Genomic DNA, 20,234 nt, shown 5'->3' on the forward strand with positions numbered 1-20,234 from the left:
TCAGAGAACCTTACCTAGAAGATCAGGAGAGAGGTAATTTAAACGGAATTTAAAACTTCCAGTGCCTTTTATAAGTGACCAAAAAGTCTGGAGAGTTACTAGCGGCCCCCCCTCCCTCACCCCTTTTTCCCCAAAGTCATCCGATCAAAATTTTGAGACAGCCACTCTGTTCAACATAGCTGAAAGGTCAATAATCCATGCCTCTGTGAATGAAATGACACCCTGCAGGCTCTAAAAAAGAGCTATAAGTTATGAAATTCGCCCAGTATTTACATATTGTATTTGCTATAGGGAGGTATGTAGCGATTTTTTGGGGAAGGGAAATTTACTGACAGGGAACTTTCTATGGGGAGAATTTTTCTTCAGAAGATAAATTTCCGGGGATGAACTTTCAAGGGAAAATCTTGCACAGGAGAATTTGCCAGAATTCCTACAAAAATTCTTGTTATTTGTCTCATTTTCTCTTTGGTGAGTCAATTTTACAGATGGAAGTGTTCCAGGGGTAAAATCCGGGGGAAATTTTGAAAAAGGTTGGAATTTTCTTGGCGCTTTTTCTACAACGTTATTTTCCATGGGGTAATCTTCCGCGGAAGAAATCCTCAATGGAAGAATTTTCCAAGGGAAAAACTTTACATTCGGTGAGGGGGGTACTTCCAGAAAAAATTTCCATGGAGGAGGATTTCTGGCATGATTTGGAAAACGATCGGAAATTAAATGAGAAAAAAACGCTTTTTTCAAAAGAAAGAAGGCTAAAGAGAGTTTTCCAGCCAAAATTTTCCGCAAGACATTTTCAACAGTGAATTTTCAGCAAGGATGGAATAGTTCGGGGTAATTTTCCGGGGGAGGGATATTTTACACGGAAGGACCTTCCATGGAGGAGTTTTTGTGTGGGTAAAATTACACAAAGAAGGGGGGGCGGATTTTTCGGCATTATTTTAAAAATATCATAGATTAAATAAAAAAAACATGTTTTTGCAACTGAAAGTAAAGGGCAACATAAAAAACTTAAAAAGAACATAAATAATCCCGTATATGAGTAGGGCTACCCCTCGTCTATACCTAGCTCTTTACACTAAAGTTCCTGTTTTTTCCCCAGTTCTTTCAGAACGACTCTTGAAGCACAAGGACGTTTAATTAGAATTAGAAGGTTTTCTAAAGTACTACAAAATTTTGAGTTATTGAGGAGCGCATATACCCCTAATATACCAAGTATTTTCTGTTCGTTTAAAGTTTTAATGTTGTTCCTTACTTTTAGTTGAAAAGTTTTTTTTTAATTTAATTTGAACTTAAAACGAACAAAAACCAATATCAATACATAAATAAAACCTAAAAAAAACAGAAATTACAATGATTAATTAAGCCAAGTTGAAATCGAATAGGTATTACCACAAACAGGAAAAGGGCTAATACCCTCAAGCCCTTCTATAGGCCAGAGTGCTTTTTGCGCTTCACTGAAAACAAAATATATTCTAAACGTTTTCTTTCTTATAATATTAATAAATCCAAATTGCTGATACTTGCAAGAATGAATATCATTGGATATTAAACATTCAGTCTACTTTCATTAGTTCTTTTCAGGTTATTATGATGATTTTCTTTCTTTTTTTGTTGATGTCATGACAAATAGAAACTCTCTGCTAAAAAAACAAAATGTTCTAAGTAAATAATTTCTTAGACCACACTACTTTCCATTTACTAAAAACTAAGAGAAAAATAAAATAAATTAAATAAAGCAAATAAAATAGCACAGTGAAAAAGAACTAAATGAAAAAATAATACATTAATGAATAAGGAATACGAATATTTCGAATCCACGTCCGGAAGCCTTTATCAACGAAAAATAAGGGAGAGAAAATAGGTAGATTAAATTAAACACAATACATGAAGAAAAAAAAAAAAATAAATAAATAAATAAAAACTCAGAATACTGCAATCACTATAAAAGCCTGGGTAATCAGGCTTTTACAGCAATTGCAGTATTTTGGAGTTTATTAAGATGTGAGTTTGTATTCAGAAGAGATCCAGGGCGAATATTTTTAGTTTGTTCTTTTTCTCGTTTTTCGTCCTATCAAAATTTTCATAGGACCACTTTAAGGAAAAAGGGGTGTGGAAGGTGGCTAGACGCCCTTCAACCTTTTCGGTCACTTTAAAAGGGCCCTAGAACTTTTTGTTTCCCATCAAATGAGCCCTATCCCGATCTCTTAGGATCACGGGTTCATCACGATCACCCATGGGAAAAAAACGAAAAAAAAAAAAAAAATAGAATCTCCAATTCTGATATATTGTATTTACACAAAATTAGCCATTAAAAGTAAAATTATATATTTGTTGGTTGTGTTCAACGTTAGCGAGTTTCCATTTCTTCTTCAGTCGTCTTCATTGGACCGTGACTGGTACAGAGCACCACATATGTTAAGGGCCGAACTGCACATCATTTTGAAATTGTCAGCAACATCTGAAACTATGAAAGTTTTTAAAATTATCCGTGAATCTATAAAAATCTGGCGTTTGTGACTACTGCTGGTGCTCAAACAAAATAACTTGTGCTCAAACAAGTGTCTGTGACTAGGGCTAGTGCTCATTTAAATAGTCATAAGTAATTGGAGGGCAACAAACCCTCCTCCCACGCCCATCATTTACCAAAATACATCCCGTCGAAATTTTGGGATAGCTATTTTATTCAGCGTAGTTGAAATATCGGGATAATATGTCTATGAGGACGACCACCCCCACCACCCCCCACAGCCCTCAGGGCAAGGGTTATAAGTTATGCCCTATGGGCATATAAGGCTTTTACAGAAAAGATGGTTGTATAAGCTTTGGGTGGGGCTTATTAGATTATTAATCAGAAGTTGTAGTACCTTTTTTAAGAGTAAAAGCGATCGGAGGGCAGCTACTCCACCTCCAAACACACACACGTCGTATTTTCCAGAAATGCATTCAATAGAAATTCTTAGATGACAATTTAATTCAAAATAGTCAAAAAATCATAAAACAAGGCTTTTGGCGTTGAAACAAATTCCTAAAGCCTGGGGGTAAGGGTTGTAAGTTCTGCCCCGGAGGCATTTAAGGTTTTTATAGAAGGAACGGTTGTATAAAATTTAGAGTCTCATTTGGTTGAAAATTGGAAGTTGTGGTATAGCCATTTTATTCAAAATAGTACAAAGGGAATAAAACATTGCCTGTAAGGTTGGCACATCCCCCCAGAGCCCTGGGTCAAGGGTCGTAAGTTATGCCCTGGGTGCCTATTAAGTTCTTAATGAATTACTGGTCGTATAAACTTCAGATGGGGCTCATTTGATTTGAAGTTGAAAGTTATAGTGCCCTTTTTAAGGGTCAAAAGTTATTTGACAGCACCTAGAACCCCCCCCCCCGCCCTCAAAGCCCATCATTTCCCCAAAATATTAAATCCTACTTTTGATATAGCAATTTTGTTCATAGAAGTTGAAGGGTCCGGAATTTAAGTTTTTGATGATGACAACCACTCCAAAGCCCTTGGAGCTTGGGTTGTAAATTATGTCCTAGGGGTTTATAAGGTTTTATACAAAGGGTGGTCGTATATACTTCGGAGGGCAATCATTGGATTGGCAATCAGAAGCTTTAGTGCTCTTTTTAAATTTCAAAGTGATCAGAGTGCAGCTACCCACACAGCTATCCCCCTCCCACACGTCGTGTTCTCCCGAAATATATCCAATATACATTTTGAGACAGACGTTTTATTCATAATAGTGCAAAGATCATATTTTAAGGCTGTTGGCTTCTTACTAACCACCAGAGTCTGAGGCAAGGGTTGTAAGGTGTACACCGGGGGAACTTAAGTTCTTATGGAAGGGTGGCTATATAAACTTAGGAAGTGACTCATTGGGTTGAAAATCGAAAGTTATAGCTCCATTTTAAGAGTCAAAAGTGATGGAGGTCAACTAGCCCGACTCTTCCCCTAACTACCCCTCTTTTTGTGAAACCCCTCCGATTGAAATTTTGAGATATCTATTTTAAAACAAAATAGTCCAAAGAACATATAACAATGCCTCCAGGGTTGACAAAACCCCCAGAGGCCCGGGGAAAGGGCTATAGTTTATGCCCTGGGGGTATATAAGGTTTTATGGAACGGGTTGTCGCATAGACTTTAGATGAGGCTCATTTGATTGGAAACTGGAAGTTAAAGTTCCCTTTTTAAAAGTCAAACGTGATTTGAGAGCAACTAGCCCCCTCCCCACGCCCATCATTCCCCAAAAAACAGCCAAAAAAAGTTTGAGACATTTATTTTTTCAGCATTGTTGAAAGGTTCAGTAATTATGTGTTTGGGTATATGACCCCTCCCCCAAAGGCCTCAGGGCTGTAAGTCAGGCAATTTAGATAATTTCGAAGACCAGACTGCCTTTCCATGACGATAAATAGAAGTTCAAATAGGGATAAAATCCTTTTAATAGTTAGTGATAAATTTTACAAAAATACTAGATATTTCAGTCACATATGCAGTCACCGTCATCAGTATTAATACTCGGTAGTAGTAGTAGTAGTTGTTGTTTTGTATTACTACTGATGATGGTTACTATATATGTGACCCAAATATCTAGTACTGTTGTGTATTTTATCACTATATATTAAAAGGATTTTATCCCTATTTGAACTTTTATTTTTCGTCAGGCAATTCGATCTTTGTTTAAGTATAGTATATGTTAGGAGAAAATTTTGACCAAAAAGGCAGTATTTTGACTCTACTACTGCAACCACTACTATCACTAAAACTAATACTTCTGTAGTGGGTATACTAAGGTTAAGGATATTGAAATAAACATCTGAGGAAATGTTGAGGGAAAGTTGAACTAAATCAAAACATATTATGTGCATAAATATCGCTGACACGGACGTATCAGCAATATTTTGGAACGGCTTATCGTACCAAGAGGAAACTTCAGGGGTATCATGAATGGGATATTCAGTTGACCAAAAGGCAAAATGTACCTGCTGCTACTGCTATTAACTGCTGCTACTACTGTTACTACTACTAATAATAATACACTGTTACTACTACTACTACTAACTACTAACAACTCACCACAGCACCAAGCCGCCTGAGGCCAACACAGCTACGCACGCTCCTCCTCAATACCAATCTGTTCAAAGCCGTCCTTGTTACACCCTCCCATGAAGTTTCCATTTCCTTTCAATCTTTCTTTATGATGTCCTCTCACCCCAAACGAGGACGACCTGCTTTCCGTTTAGCCCTGGACGGTTGGCCAAAAAGAACAATCTTCAGCAATCTGTCATCCTTCATCCACACAACGTGCCCTAGCCACCTCAACCTTTCTTTCATTATAGCCCTAGAGAGCGGTATTGAACAACATTTTCCGTATACCCTATTGTTTGAAATACGGTCATTCAGCCGGGAACCCAGAACAATCCTTAATCAATTTCTCTGGAAAACATCTAGCAAATCTTCATCGCTTTTCGGAACGCCCATGCTTCAGAGCTATATTTGACCACTGTCATCACTGTAGCTTCTAAGATTCTAATCTTGGCTTGCAGACTTATCTTCCTATTCTTCCAAACTTTTTTTAACTGTGAAAAAAAGACCCTGAGCCTTGGCTATTCTACTTTTGACATTTTCACTGCTCCCACCATCTTTACTAATAATACTACAAAGGTAAGTGGAGGTGCCCACATGATCAATCTTTTCATTGCCCATCTTCACCTTTTCAATTTCAGTTATTCCTAGCCTTAACGACTTAGTATTCTTCGCATCTATTGTCAAACATATTTCGGCGCCATGAGCTTAGAAAACTTGTTAAAGGTCATTCATTTTTCCTACATTAGATTATAGAACACTTAAATGCTCATCGTATTGTAGGTCTAGGAGTCTTTCCTCCCTATTTGTTTCCATGGTCTCACATTGCCTTTCCTGTGCTCCTTAAAACAAAGTCCATCAAAATAATTCATATAAATGGAGATAGAGCACAGCCGTGCTTAACTCCTGATTTAATACAAAACCAGTTGCTAACCTCATTTCCTACCTTGACCGCAGCACTGTTATTCTCGTACATAGCACTAATCACTTTAATGTATTTGTCTAGTATACCATACAAGGATAAAACCTTTAGTAAAGCTCTTCTCCGGACAGAATCGAACGCTTGCTCATAATCTATACAACTGAGGACCAAAGTGTTTAGAAACTCAGGCACTTCTCAATTATTAACCTAAGAGTGAAAATTTGGTCGAAACATCCTCTACCTTTTCTAAAACCGCAATGTTCTTCTCTTAAACCTTTGTCTACGGCTTCTCTCAGTCTAAAAGTATCATATTACTATGTAATTTACTTCCTACAGAGACCAGACTAATCCCTTGATAATTACCACACTCATTTTTATCACCTTTGTTATAAAGTGGCTTAATTAAAATTTTCCTAAAATCATTAGGTACTTTCCCTTTTACAAAAATTATATCCATAATCTTCAGTAGTTTATTTCTAACCTCAGAGTCACCCTGTTCAAGAGACTCATTTCCCACCGATTCAGCACAGGGAGCCTTTTGATTTTTTTAGTCTTTTTAGTACCGTTACTAAATCTTCTTCCCAAAACAAATCTTACTTCACATTCAATGTATCACAAACTTTTTCATTTTCTTCTATATCTCTTCCTTCAGCTCTATCTCGGTTAAGCAAATTCTCAAAATGTTCGGCCCATGTCTCTTTAGCTTTTTCCTTAAAGCTAATTGCGGCCCCATTCCTATCTTTAACTGGGCCAAGTCCGCATTGCCTACTCCCTCTCAATTTGTTAACATGCCAGTACAATATCTTACTATTATGCCATCTGGCTGCGTCTTCCAGATCCTCGGCAATTTTATCCATGGCCTCCACTTCACACCTCCTTAGTTCATATTTTAATGCTTTCTCCACTTTCTTTACATTCCTTTTGTTTTCATATGATCTATCACTAAGGAAATTCTTGTACAAGTCCTTTCTCCTTTCTATTAAACATAAAGCTTTTTCACTAATATTCTTAGTTGCAGTTCTAGCTTTCTTCCCTAATACACCTTCAGCAACTTCACAAATTATTTTTCTAAAATTATTCCAGCCATCTTCCACATTATCAAATTTTAAATTCTCAAGTTTAGTATTCAACTGTTCCTCACACTATATGTATGCACACAGTCAAAAGGGCGTATCTCAACAATTGATTTGGGTATTAAGTTGAAACTTTCAGACAATGCTTAAAGGGGAAGATGAATTGACAAAAATGTAATATTTGCGTGTCGGTACTACCACCGCTACTTTTACTAATACTGCTACTGCTTCTAAACTACTCTAACTACTTCAATTGCAACAACTTGTAATGCTTAGAGAACTAAGATGAAAAAGGGCGTCAAAAGCACACATCAGCGGTGTTTTTAGAACGGCTTACCGTGTCAAGTTGAAAATTCACGGACAGCATAAAAGGGATATTCAACTGACCAAAAGGAAAGATTTACATGCTACTACCATTTTACTAACACTACTAATACAACACTAGCTACTACTAATACAACACTAACACTTCAACTACTTCTCCTACTACCACCGCAAAAACTATGATACTAGTATTATTAAGACTAAGTCTATAAATGCAAAATTTGAGAAAATATTGATGGCAAATTCGACTTGAAGACTCTATGTGCATTTAGACAGTCAAAAGAGTGTATCTTAAAAATCGATTTGTCTATGAAGCTTGAATATCGTGTGTTGAAGGGGATATTGAAAAAAAATGTGGTATGTGCATACTTCTTCTAATGCTACTACACAAGCTAATGGTATTAAGGTGAAGCTTTCAAGGAATAATTAGGCCCATGATGAATATAATCAAAACGAACAGTGATCACAGAGATTGTCAAAAGGGTGAAAAGTAATATCACAATAACGGTTTAAATTATTAAGTTAGACTTTTCAGGATAAGTTTTGGTGGATTTTGAACTACCCAGAATATGTCATGTATATACTTTATTTCTACGGTCACTGTAACTAATGACACTAAGGGCAATAATTCGAAATTTTTAGGGAACGTTTAGGGGGAGTTTCAATTAAACGAAAAAACTATATGTATGCAGGTATCAAAAGGGCATTTAAAAAATATCATAGGCAGTGCTGCTCTTTCATGACTAGTAATATCATTGATATTTTAAAGGAGCTAATTTGATTGGAAATTAAAAGTTCTAGCGTCCATTTTAAGAGTCAAAAGTGATTGGAGGGAAAGCAGCCTTCCAATTCTTATTCCCTGAAAAAAAATATGTCAATATAAAATGAAAAGAAATTAATTAAAAAAAAACTTTTTCTGCAAAATAAGTTTTTTCAAGGAAAAGTTTAGAACTCTATTAAACCAAAAATGGGCAAACCTAATTTCAAATGATCTACCAAGTGTAAATCTACCACAAATCAACATCAGTAACTAAATGAAACCCAAAACAAACAGAAATTACATAAATAACAAAGTCAAACTCAAAACGAGAAGAAACTAACATGATTAGGGCTCACAACCCCTATGCCTTCTCAAGGCCAGAACGTAATTTGCATTTTACTGAAAAAAAAATAAATGTTTTTTTATTTCTGTAACGTTAATGAGGCAAAAATTATTAAAATTTTAAGGAATAAAAAAGAGCTTAAGTATATTAAACTGATAATGCACATTCATTTTTAAAACGATGTGGCTCTGTGAAACTGACAATGCATATTCATTTGTAGTTCTTTACTCAAATGAAAGAAATGACCATGGATTGTCAATTTAGTCGACATTTAATTTTATTTATTCCTTGAACTTTCTATAATTTTTTATGTATGAAAGTAAAAATTGAAAACATTTAAAACGTATTTTGTTTTCAGTAAAGCGCAAATTATGTTCTGGTCTTGAGAAGGCATGGGGGTTATCAGCCATACTTATGTTATGAACTACAAATAGAAAAATGTTTTGTGGGGGAGGGAATTTCAACGGAGGGAAAGGCAGATTTCCAGGGTTTATTTGAAAAATGAAAATAAATTAAATAAATAAAAATATTTTTTTTCTATTGAAAGTAATGAGCAACACTAAAATTTAAAACGAACAGAAATTATTCCCTATATAATGAAAGCTGAACCCTCTGAAATATCTTGCTCTTAACGCTAAAGTTGGCCCTTTTGTCACAATTTTTTATGAACGATTCCTGGAAAATAAAGAGCCGTTTAATTATAATTAGGACCTTTTTTAAGAGTACTAAAAAACTTTACCGTGAAGAGAGGGGTATTGAAGAGAGGGCAGTCCCCTTTATATAGGGAATAATTTCTGTTTATTTTAAATTTTATTGTTTCTCCTACTTTCAACAGAAAAAACTTTTTTTTTTTATTTAATAAAGTTTAAGAAAGTTAACTTCTGCTTCAGGATTTGGGATTTAATTTTGAGAGGTTAACTTTGGGAATCTGTGTAGGCTACTCCACTAGCTAAAAGTTGAAGGAAATGTTTCAACAAAAGGTAGAAAGTATGTTGTCATAATATGCTGCATTGATATCATAAAACTATAATATATTCTGCGGAAATCATTAAAAAAATGATTTGTCTTGTGTGTGGAGAACGATTCAGATCACGTATATAAATTTTTAAAAGCATTCATCAATACGACAATGTCGTATTCAAGATTTGAAATTTCATGGGTGAATAAGATTTGGAACAGTTGGGTAGCTGGCTGCACAAAAAAAATATTTCTAGGGAACTTTCAGAAAAGAAAATGCAGACAAAAAGTTTTCTCAATGTGAACTAGGAAAGGGGATACGGTTTTCTTTTCAATCGGTTTTCTTTGAAGAGAGAAGTCGTATGTTTTTCAATCGGTTTACGTTTTTTAAGATGGGTTTTTTCCGTGTATGTTTTTCAATCGGTTTACGTATTTTAAGATCGTTTTTTTACGGTTTTCTTTGAGGAGAGCAAAAAAGGTTCACAAAGGCGTTCAAAAGGCGTTCAAATGCTGCGTTCAAAAGGCGAGGTTGCTTTCAAATAAGGCTAGACCGTGATTGCCAATCGGGAGTTCTTTGGGATCAGAAAACACTTAACACTTTTGAGGAGTTTTCACAGAAAAAACAGATATTAAGTGCCAACAAGTGATCTGGAAGGCAGAATCTATTTCTGGCCCTAATTAGTATTTTTAGTTTGGGTGGCATTGTTCCTTTCAAATAATCTTTGTGTACGCAGCAAATATAAACTGAAGATTAGCCGCACCCACGTCATATCCGAGATTTTCTCATTAGGTATTTAAACAAAAAAAAATTAAAGAGTGAAACTCTCTCACCAGGGAAAAAAAAGCCTTAGCGGCGTAGTTTATTTCGTTATTTGTTTCTTAACAATTACGGAGCTCCCAAGCACCGTAAAAAAAATTTCCACGAGCGCTTAGTTTCCCCAAATTGCCGAAGAATCAAAAAGGAAATAAAACTTGAAAATCCATTTGGGTAATGATAAAAAATTCCTAAAATTATCAAAACTATACAAGCTTGTGTGTTTTTATTAAATATTTTTAAGAAACATTGTTATTTTCCATATATACGTTCTAGAGCCTTTCACGCTCGCATAACCTAAAACTTTACGTCCGTTATGCAATATTACAGAGAAAATCTTGCCCATAAAGGAGGCGGTATAAGTGGACTTGAGCTCTAATTGTAATTTACGTTACTTAAGCTAATGCAAGCTACGGGAAAGTCAATATATTAGCCGCAACAAAATAGAAAGTCTGTGTAAGTATTTATAAAAAAAAAAAAAAAATATTCAGTCCAGACTTTACCTGAAGGGGAATTACTGACGCTTCTTTTTCCAAAAATACTTCCATTAAACGGTAGTTTTTTCTCAGCAGAAACTACCATTGTGAACACAAGGATACAAATGAGAGCCAAGCAACATAGATTTGACTTTGCCATAGCTGAAACACAAAATAAATCATTAAGTTCCATCATAATCAATATTTGCGCTGCGGAACAACGCAATGCAACAACTTTTCTGTTTTTTTTCTTTTTTCATCGTAACTTGGTAGAAGTAAAGTATGGAAATTCTAACGACTAACTTTTGCCAAAATCTAGCATCTAAAATATAGTCAATTTGTAGCTATTGCCCGTTCAGACGCACAGGGAAACCAATGAGAAAAACCGATTAATCCGAAAGGAAAAGTGTTCAAACCATAGGTGCAAGATTTTTCCGAAAAAAAACTATTTCTTTCGATTTCTTTCGAATCCAACGGTAGAATCAGAACTTTTTAATTCGCTACACTTCTTGAGATGTGTATTAGGAAGTGTAAAAAGAGATTCCAACAGTTTTTCACAGCCAAAATCTGGTACAAACACACAACAATTATAAAGCCTAGTCTATGCCCTGCAGAAAATAGTGCCAAAATTTGGAATAATGGCATTCTAAAAAACTATGGACAAAATTTGTTATCAATTCTTGTTCCAGAAAAAAAAAATATTGTTTCGCCTATTTCTCGAAAACTTGGAAATGTTTGTGCTATGATTTTCCAAAAGACAGCCGTTCTCGTATGGCGTGTAATTTTTTAGTCATATCATACAGTATAAACAGGAAGCGAGACGAAAGTTCGGATTCGTATACAATTTTTTGTGAAATTGGTAGATTTTTTAAGGACTAATTTAAGAAAGTTCAATCCTCGATTTCAAGATTTGGATCTTTAACCGAGTTTCAGATTTTTATCTAGTTTTTTTTTTAATATTTAATATGAATATCAAACTTTGATCCAGAAGTATACTGAAACAAGTCCAGCTCTGATCCGACTTTTTGGTAGAGGAAAAGAAATAAAAATTTGCAGAACCAGGTCATTATTAGATCTGTTAGAAAGGCCGTCAGATCTCAGTCTGATAGGAATGGATCTCTAGTGTCCTAATTACACTTTTGGGGTATCCTGAAAAATCCTACATATATGGGGGAAGGATCCCTTACCTCACATCAACGTCGCTTAAACCGAAACTGATTGTTAAAGCATGACCGAACTTAACTGAAATTAAGAACTAGAGTGTTAGGTTATTCCTAGGGGTCAAAATTCTACCCCATCTCTGTGTGGAAGAAAATTTCAACAGTTGCTTTTTTTTATAAGACTCGAATATAAGATCTAATATCCTAAATATGGATTTTGAGGACATGACCGTTGCAGAGGAACAAATGGTAAGGAGTAATAAACCTTTGTAATTTGGACATGTAGCATAAGAAGTAATCAGATCTCAGCCAAACCTGGCTAGAAACAACAAAAAATGCCGTAGTTCTGGGAATATGTGCCCATTTGGAGCTCTATGGGAGAGAAATGCCGTTATTGATCAATTCACAAGACAACAAATCAAATTAAATAAACATAGCCACTACTAGAAGGTCAAATAACCTTGTATGTAGTGACACAATTAATTAATTAATTCGCAGAATCAATAACACATAAACAAATACACTAAAACTAATGAACAAAATAATAAGAACAAGAAAGAAAAAAGAAAGAGAAGAAAAAGACTAAACTCTCCACAAGGGACATGCTCTCACCCTGCATCTCGACCAAGTAGGAACTTTTTAACCTGTGATTCAAATGAAGAAACTGATTCACAGTCCGTAATGCTGTCCGGGATATTATTCCAGAGGGTTTATGGGAAGAGAAAATCGTCAGTTTTTGGGCCTTTGCCGAACTTTGTGGGCGATAAGAGTAGGTTTAGGCCTACCAGTTGAGAGGTTGGATGTAATCCTGTCTAGTGTGGAGGGAGGAGTACCTAATTCTTGATAGTGAAAACGGAAGTTTCTTACAATTTTTTATAATATTGAAATGCTAAAATAACAAAAATGACATGGGGCAAATAGAGCCAAGACGTTTGATGGAGAAAGCCGTCTTCCTCACATTTAGAGAAATGGTATTCTATTGGTTTAAGCAAATTAATCTAAATGTGTTATTGCTGTGCAATGTTTATAAAAGATTAAACATTGTTATAAAAAATTCAAACCCTCCCGAAAAGACCGGAGATGAGGAGGGCACCTGGGGTAACTCTGATTATGGTATTAAAACGTGCAGCCATTGTATTAAACAAAAAAGCTCTTTTAATAGCACCCAAGAGCAAGGTTATTAAAAAGAACAGAAACAATCGTACATAAAAGGGTGGCTGCAAACCCCTAAAGAAAAAAAATCTTAACGATAAAATCGGCTTTTCTCAAATTAAATAAAAAAATTTTTTTAACTGAAAGTAAGGAGCAATGTTAAAACTTAAAACGAACAGAATTTATTCCGCATATGAAAGGGGCTGGCCCCTCTTCAACGCCTCACTCTTACGCTAAAGTTTTTAATTGTTTTAAAAAATAAAGTTGTGAGACAGAGTCAAACTTTAGCGCAAAGAGCGAGACGTTGAGGAGGGGGCAGTCCCTTTCATATACGGAATAATTTCTGTTCGTTTTAAGTTTTAATGTCACTCCTTACTTTCAGTTAAAGAAACTTGTTTTTTTTTTTTATTTAATTTCTGAACGATTTTGAATTAATGAAGCTTTGATTTTGGCTCACCGTACATGAATAATTTAAACGAAATTTGCATATTTATTTTCTTTTTTTTTGGCTAAATGGCTTTCTCGAAATTTTGTTCTGACGTAACTTACGATTTAACATACGTAACAAACTTCTATATTCGTATGTTTTTATTACGTATATTAGGAAGTTCACCCTCTTGTCAATACCTTGCTCTTTACGCTAAAGTTCAAATTTTGCTCAAATCACAAACCCCTGAAACACAAAAGCCGGTTATTTAGAATAGATAGCTCTTTGCAAAGTACTAAAAAAAAAGCTTTAGCGTAAAGAGCGAGGTATTGACGAGGGGGCGAACCCCCTCACAAAGTAATAATTTATGTTCTTTTTAAGTTTTAATGTTGGTCCTTACTTTCAGTTGAAAAAAAACTCGTTTTTTTGTTTAATTTCTGATCGTTTTTTAAATAATGCTGGGAAATCCGGCGCTCTCTTCATAGAAATGTCCCTTCCCCCAAGGAAACATCCTCCATGGAAAGATCCTCCCCCTTAACCCTTTACTCTGACCCCCCCCACCACAAAAAATCCCTCCTGAAAATGTCTGTATACTTCCCAATAACCAATGCTTCATGTAAACAATGGGCAAGGTTTATAACTTGCAGCCCTTCCCATGGGAACTGTGGGGGATTATGTTATCCTCAAAGACATATTTATCCAATTTTCAACTATGTTGAACAAAACTGCTATTTCAAAATTTTGATTGGGTGACTTCGGGAAAAAAACGAGCGTGGGAGGGGGCCAAGTTGCCCTCTAATTTTTTGATCACTTAAAAAGGGCACTAGAACTTTTAATTTCGATTCGAATCAGCCCTCTCACGATATTCTAGGACTACTGGATTGATATGATTACCCCTAGGAAAAAAAAAACAAAAAAAAAAAAAACTAAAAAAATAAAATAAACACGCATCCGTGATCTTTCTTCTGGCAAAAAATGCAAAAATTCCACATTTTTTTTAGATAGGAGCTTGAAACTTCTGTAGTTGGGTGCTCTGATACGCTGAATCAGATGGTATGAGTTTCATTAAAGTTCTATGACTTTTAGGGGTTGTTTTCCCCTTTTTGAAAATAAGGCAGATTTTCTCAGGCGCGTAACTTTTGATGGGTAAGACTAAACTTGATGAAATATATTTTTGAAATCAGCAAAAAGATCTGATTCCTTTGATGCATATGTTGGTATCAAACTTCATTTTTTAGAGTTTCGGTTACTATTCAGCCGGGTCGCTCCTTACTTACAGTTCGTTATCATAAACTCTTTGATAAAGCTATATTGAAGCAAGGTAGTTTAAGCTTTTTGAACTAAAGTAATGGAAAGATTTTCAATTTGTTTGATAGGGGAATCAGAGTAGGCCAATGGTCCCTCCAAACCATCCTTCCAAAACATACACCCTCGTGCTGCCCATTTCTTTTGCAAAAATGTTGGCCTGTTGCACCGCCTTTTATTTGGACTTTGTAAGGATTTTTAATATGATTGACTAGAGGACCAAAATGGGTCTATGGCTACTCGGACACCCCACCCCCACAATCCACCATCAGGTTATCGATTAACAAGTAGCCATATTGAGCCTTGTTTAAACCAAAATGACAAAAGGGATTTTAAATGGTATTACTGGAAGCGTAAGGAGCCCCTTGGCCCCTCCAATACTCCTTACCTTTCCCAACAATTTTTTTATGAATGAAAGGCAATTTATATCTTGTTTAAAGGGTTACCCTGCAGATTTTATAATTTTTTATATTGGAGGCGTAAATGGTTCCTGTGAACCTTCCCCCTCTCAATCCCCATCCACTACCAGCTTCTCAATTGATATGGGCTTTATGCACCTGATTTAAGCAAGAATTACATAACCATTCTATCGCCATGATTAGAGAATCAAAGAAGGTGAGAGGAGCTCCAGTGTCAGCCTTCCCATCCCATTACCAACTGTTTAGCATAAAGGTACCCATTTTGCCCCTTTTTTAGAACCAGAATCTTACAAGGACTTCTAATCAGTATGATTGGAGGTCATTTGCTTTCAAATACCTCTTCCCCTAGGTTGTTTTGTTGAAAGGAAGAGATTTTTGGGCGATTTTATGTGAAAAAAACCCTGGACCAAAAGAACATGAAAATGGTAATTTTCAATGTTGTCATTTTCTTTGCTGATCTCTAAACAAAAGTCCTCAGATCCAGTTGAGACTTAAAGGGCGAGTAATTTAGGCCAAAGGAACAGTGATGTTGGATTTTACTTGCCGTCCACCATTTCTGAGCCCATCCTGCCCTCAGAACTAAAGTACCCACAACCAACTTAAATTTGGTAAAAAAAAAAAAATGCCTACAGCTAAAGAACATTAATCGGAAAAGTATTGACAGTTGATCTTTTTAGGTCAGGTGCTAGCAGGTTTCGCAGTTTGATTGTTCGGGGATACTACCTTTATTACGTAAAACGATTCGCAAGCAAAAATTGTAAAACCTGTTCATCTTCAAGGATGAGGGGCTATATCCTAGTTCCAATTTACCCTGAGACATTTGTCTTCATACAAGTTCTTACGAAGCTATGCTAAATATTAATGCATCTCAACAATATTTATTCACATTTAATATATATTCAGTAACATTTGTCTCTAAATTATTCGCAAAGTTTCTTTTAGTGGCTACCGTTTCATGAAGGATGTAGAATAATGTAGTTTTTACCGTCAAATATATTGAAGACAAATAAGTAGTTATGTAGCGATTGTTAATGATAACACAATGCGATGGTGCAGTTTGTCAATTATTTGTAATTTGGCAATCAGTTGGCCAGGTCGTACCCAGAGGGGGGGGTTGAATCCCCCCCCCCTAAAAAAAATGTTTGTTTGACTCCTAAAAATATAACAAAAATGGATATAAACAAATTTTGTATGTTTTTTTAGGTTTATTTTTTGTGTGTAAAAGCCCCTCCGAAATTTTTTTTTTTATTAAAACCCCCTGCGAAAAAAAAATCCTGGATACGGCCTTGTCAGTTGGTGATGGACATATAATGAAAATATTTACATCATTTGACAAACATGAAACAGTTAATCGGTATTTTTTTTAAGGCGAAGCAATATGTTATGCGACCGCGCATGTTTCAGTTTTAAAAATAGCAATATGTATTGTGTTACGATATATGCTTTTGGAGATACTTATAAAGCCATAATAACTCAAAAATATAATCATTAGTTGGGTGTCAGGAAGTAGAAATTATTTCTTTGGACAACTCTGCTTATTTTATATGTTAATGGACATGGGATCTTTTTTTCTTTTTTCCTCTTTTTATGATAGATTCTTCTTGGGTTACACCCTTTTAGAATCAGAGTTGGACGATTTCTGCATTTAATCAATGGCATAGAAACAAAGCCCACCAATGCCTGCTGCAACCCTTCATGTTTCCCAAACACCGTAAATCTAGTTTATCTTCCTTTTAATATTTAACTTTCACTTGAAGAAAAATGAATGGTTGTGCAAGTAAGTATGTGCCTTGATAAAAACGTGCCGTATTCACAAATCTGTGTCATGCAAATAGGAACATGCCTTGAAAGCTAAGCCACTTGGCCATACTGCTAAGTCGTGGCACATTGGTCCCAAAGCCTAAATACTCACATACTCCTTACAAAAATAATGATTATTATGTGGAACAGTATGTTAGCCTTAAACAAAAATGGCACTTTAGTATGCTAGCCTTAAAAAAAATTATGCTTTAGTATCTTAGCCTTAAAGAAAAATGGTGCTTTAGTATGTTAGCCTTAAAAAAAAATGGTGCTATAGTATGCTAGCCTTAAAAAAATGATGCTTTAGTATGCTAGCCTTAAAGAAAAATGGTGCTTTAGTATGTTAGCCTTAAAAAAATGGTGCTTTAGTATGCTAGCCTTAAAGAAAAATGGTGCTTTAGTATTTTAGCCTTAAAGAAAAATGGTGCTTTAGTATGCTAGCCTTAAAGAAAAATGGTGCTTTAGTATGTTAGCCTTAAAGAAAAATGATGTTTTAGTATGCTAGCCTTAAAGAAAAATGGTGCTTTAGTATGTTAGCTTTAAAGAAAAATGGTGCTTTAGTATGCTAGCCTTAAAGAAAAATGGCGCTTTAGTATGTTATCCTTAAAGAAAAATGGTGCTTTAGTATGCTAGCCTTAAAGAAAAATGGTGATTTAGTATGTTAGCCTTAAAAAAATGGTGCTTTAGTATGCTAGCCTTAAAGAAAAATGGTGCTTTAGTATGTTATCCTTAAAGAAAAATGGTGCTTTAGTATGCTAGCCTTAAAGAAAAATGGTGCTTTAGTATGTTAGCCTTAAAAAAATGGTGCTTTAGTATGCTAGCCTTAAAGAAAAATGGCGCTTTAGTATGTTAGCCTTAAAGAAAAATGGTGCTTTAGTATGCTAGCCTTAAAGAAAAATGGTCCTTAAAGAAATAGTGCCTTAGCGCTGCCAAAGTAAAAAGTCCCATGGCTGGCTTCAATATATTATTTCTTTTTTCTTTGTTATCGATTTACTTTCCACAGAAGAGGTGACTATAGAAGCTCAGGAGGGGGCTTCTCCAATTACAAATAAGAAGGTATATCCCTTTTTATGGTCAAAAGTGATTTGGGTCTCAGCAGCTAGTCTCTCGCACCGTTTTTATACATCTCCCTTTCGAAACCTCCTAAAACATTCCATCAAAATATTTAGATATTCATTTCGGTCAGAATATTTAGAATCTTATTTAGAATAGAATTTGTTCAGCCTAAGACAGGGGGTGTAAACAACATAAACTGTCAATTGATAAAGCACAGTTTTCATAATTGAAAAGGGGCCGTGTTTTATTTTGGATGTGCCATTGGTTCGATACTTCCAAGGATTACTCTGGGTCAGAAGGATCAACCATTTGGGGAGCATTTGTTTGGATATGGCTTTTTTATTTGGTTAAAAGACTACTTTTTCGCAAAACATTTTTACGAATTAATCCCTTTTAGAACATAAAAGGTTTCAAAAAAAGTTTATTCTTTAGGGTACAATAGAAATGTGATAAATGGAAAAATAGTGTATTTTAACGAAGTGGCAAATATAATTAAACACCTCTGAAGTATTCATGGTTTTTTTAAATAATATTTAAAATTTTAGTTTTTCCATGTTGGAGATCGTGTAGAAAACAGATAATTAGCTGTCAAAAGTGTCAAAATTGGTAATGCACAAAATACAGCCAAAAGTGATGCATACGTGTAACATTTGAGCTTTAAGCACAAATATTTACTAATAAACATTTAATATATAAATAAAATACATGGAATTTCTTGACATGCTTAAAATGAGCATTCTATACCTCCGATCAGTTTATTATAGATACCTCAAGCACTAGGAAAATGTGTGCATCTGAATGAAAAATTACAACCAGTGTCATCTCACCTTCCTTAATATCCACCAATCTCTTAATTCCTGAAAAAGGTATCTCCAACGGTGACTGCTCACGACCTAGCACACAAATGATAGTTTTCTTATTTCAGTGCACATTATATAGCCTACACATGAGTATGTTGAGAGAAAGCCTGCAAAGAGCAGGTCATGCCTAGGGACCAATATTTCCGCGCTAAGATCATTAACCGTCCCTTAAACCTCTAATAATCCAATGAGAAACCATTTTCTCGTTTTTGGGCTATACCTATCTTGCCTTTAGAGAGTCTCACAGGTTAATTGAGGGCAATTATCCTATGAAGCTATTATGTGCTTTCTAAATTCCGAGAAAAATGTATTTTTCTCCCAGCCATTGAGAAAGAAGTCAAATTAGTGTAAAGAGAAAGGGTTTAGGGGTGGGGTGGCAGCCCTTTGAGTATACTGGATAATTTTTGTCAGACTATCTTCTAACCCCACTCCTTAGTTTAATTTAGAATTTATATAAAATCTGCTCGTTCGAAAACTAAACCAAAATATATATATATATATATATATATATATATATATATATATATATATATATATATATATATATATATATATATATATATATATATATATATATATATATATATATATATATATATATATATATATATATATAAGTTCATATAAGTTTATTAATCCACATTCATAAACAAATAAATAAATTAAACAACACTTTCACGCTGGAGAAAAACTACGAAGGTTTGTGATTCGCCGAAACTCCACGTAACTACTTACCTATTAACTCAACTATTGACATAAACCTCAACTATTTCATTAGAACTATTATAAATGAACCAAAAATAAATAAACTATATCCTATATAATAATAATAATAATAATAATATAATAATAATAATAGTAATAATAATAATAGTAAAAAAAAGAAATATATAGAGAAAAATAAATAAACAAGTGAATTAAAAATGATAATGCATAAATTAAATATAAAAGAAAAATAATAATAACCAATCCAATCTCCATCACTCACTATACTCAACTCCCTCTCCCCTCCCCCACCCTGCCAAACTAACCTTAGCTCCTACCCACCTTACGTTCCCAGCCCACCCTTATCTCTTCAGCTCTTCTTCCTCCCCTACCCAACCTACCACCAATAATAAAATTTAACAAATGTCCCCGTAAAAAATATTTTAAATTCTTTTTAAATTAAGGTACATGTTCCGCCGCTCTAATGATCAATGGTAGCTCATTCCATACTGATGGACCCAGGTGTTTCATTGAAAATGAAGACCTGGTACCACGACGCAAACCAACAACTATATTATCACTTTGCCTAGTACCATAATTATGCAGGTCACTA

At 34.8% G+C, this 20,234-nt stretch overlaps 1 long non-coding RNA gene across 1 annotated transcript; it reads right to left on the reverse strand.

Annotated features, from left to right (window-relative positions):
* Positions 1 to 2,273: 2,273 nt before the first annotated feature.
* LOC148941020 (uncharacterized) lies at positions 2,274 to 19,000 on the reverse strand. Its single transcript, XR_016143411.1, has 3 exons — positions 18,884 to 19,000; positions 10,765 to 10,899; positions 2,274 to 2,461 (listed from the first exon to the last, which is right to left on the reverse strand). It is a non-coding gene; the product is annotated as an uncharacterized LOC148941020 (long non-coding RNA).
* Positions 19,001 to 20,234: the final 1,234 nt, after the last annotated feature.

The sequence above is a fragment of the Artemia sp. Qi Xiang Cuo genome, chromosome 19 (assembly GCF_049724085.1).
Source record: "Artemia sp. Qi Xiang Cuo chromosome 19, ASM4972408v1, whole genome shotgun sequence".
Lineage (NCBI taxonomy): Eukaryota > Metazoa > Arthropoda > Branchiopoda > Anostraca > Artemiidae > Artemia > Artemia sp. Qi Xiang Cuo.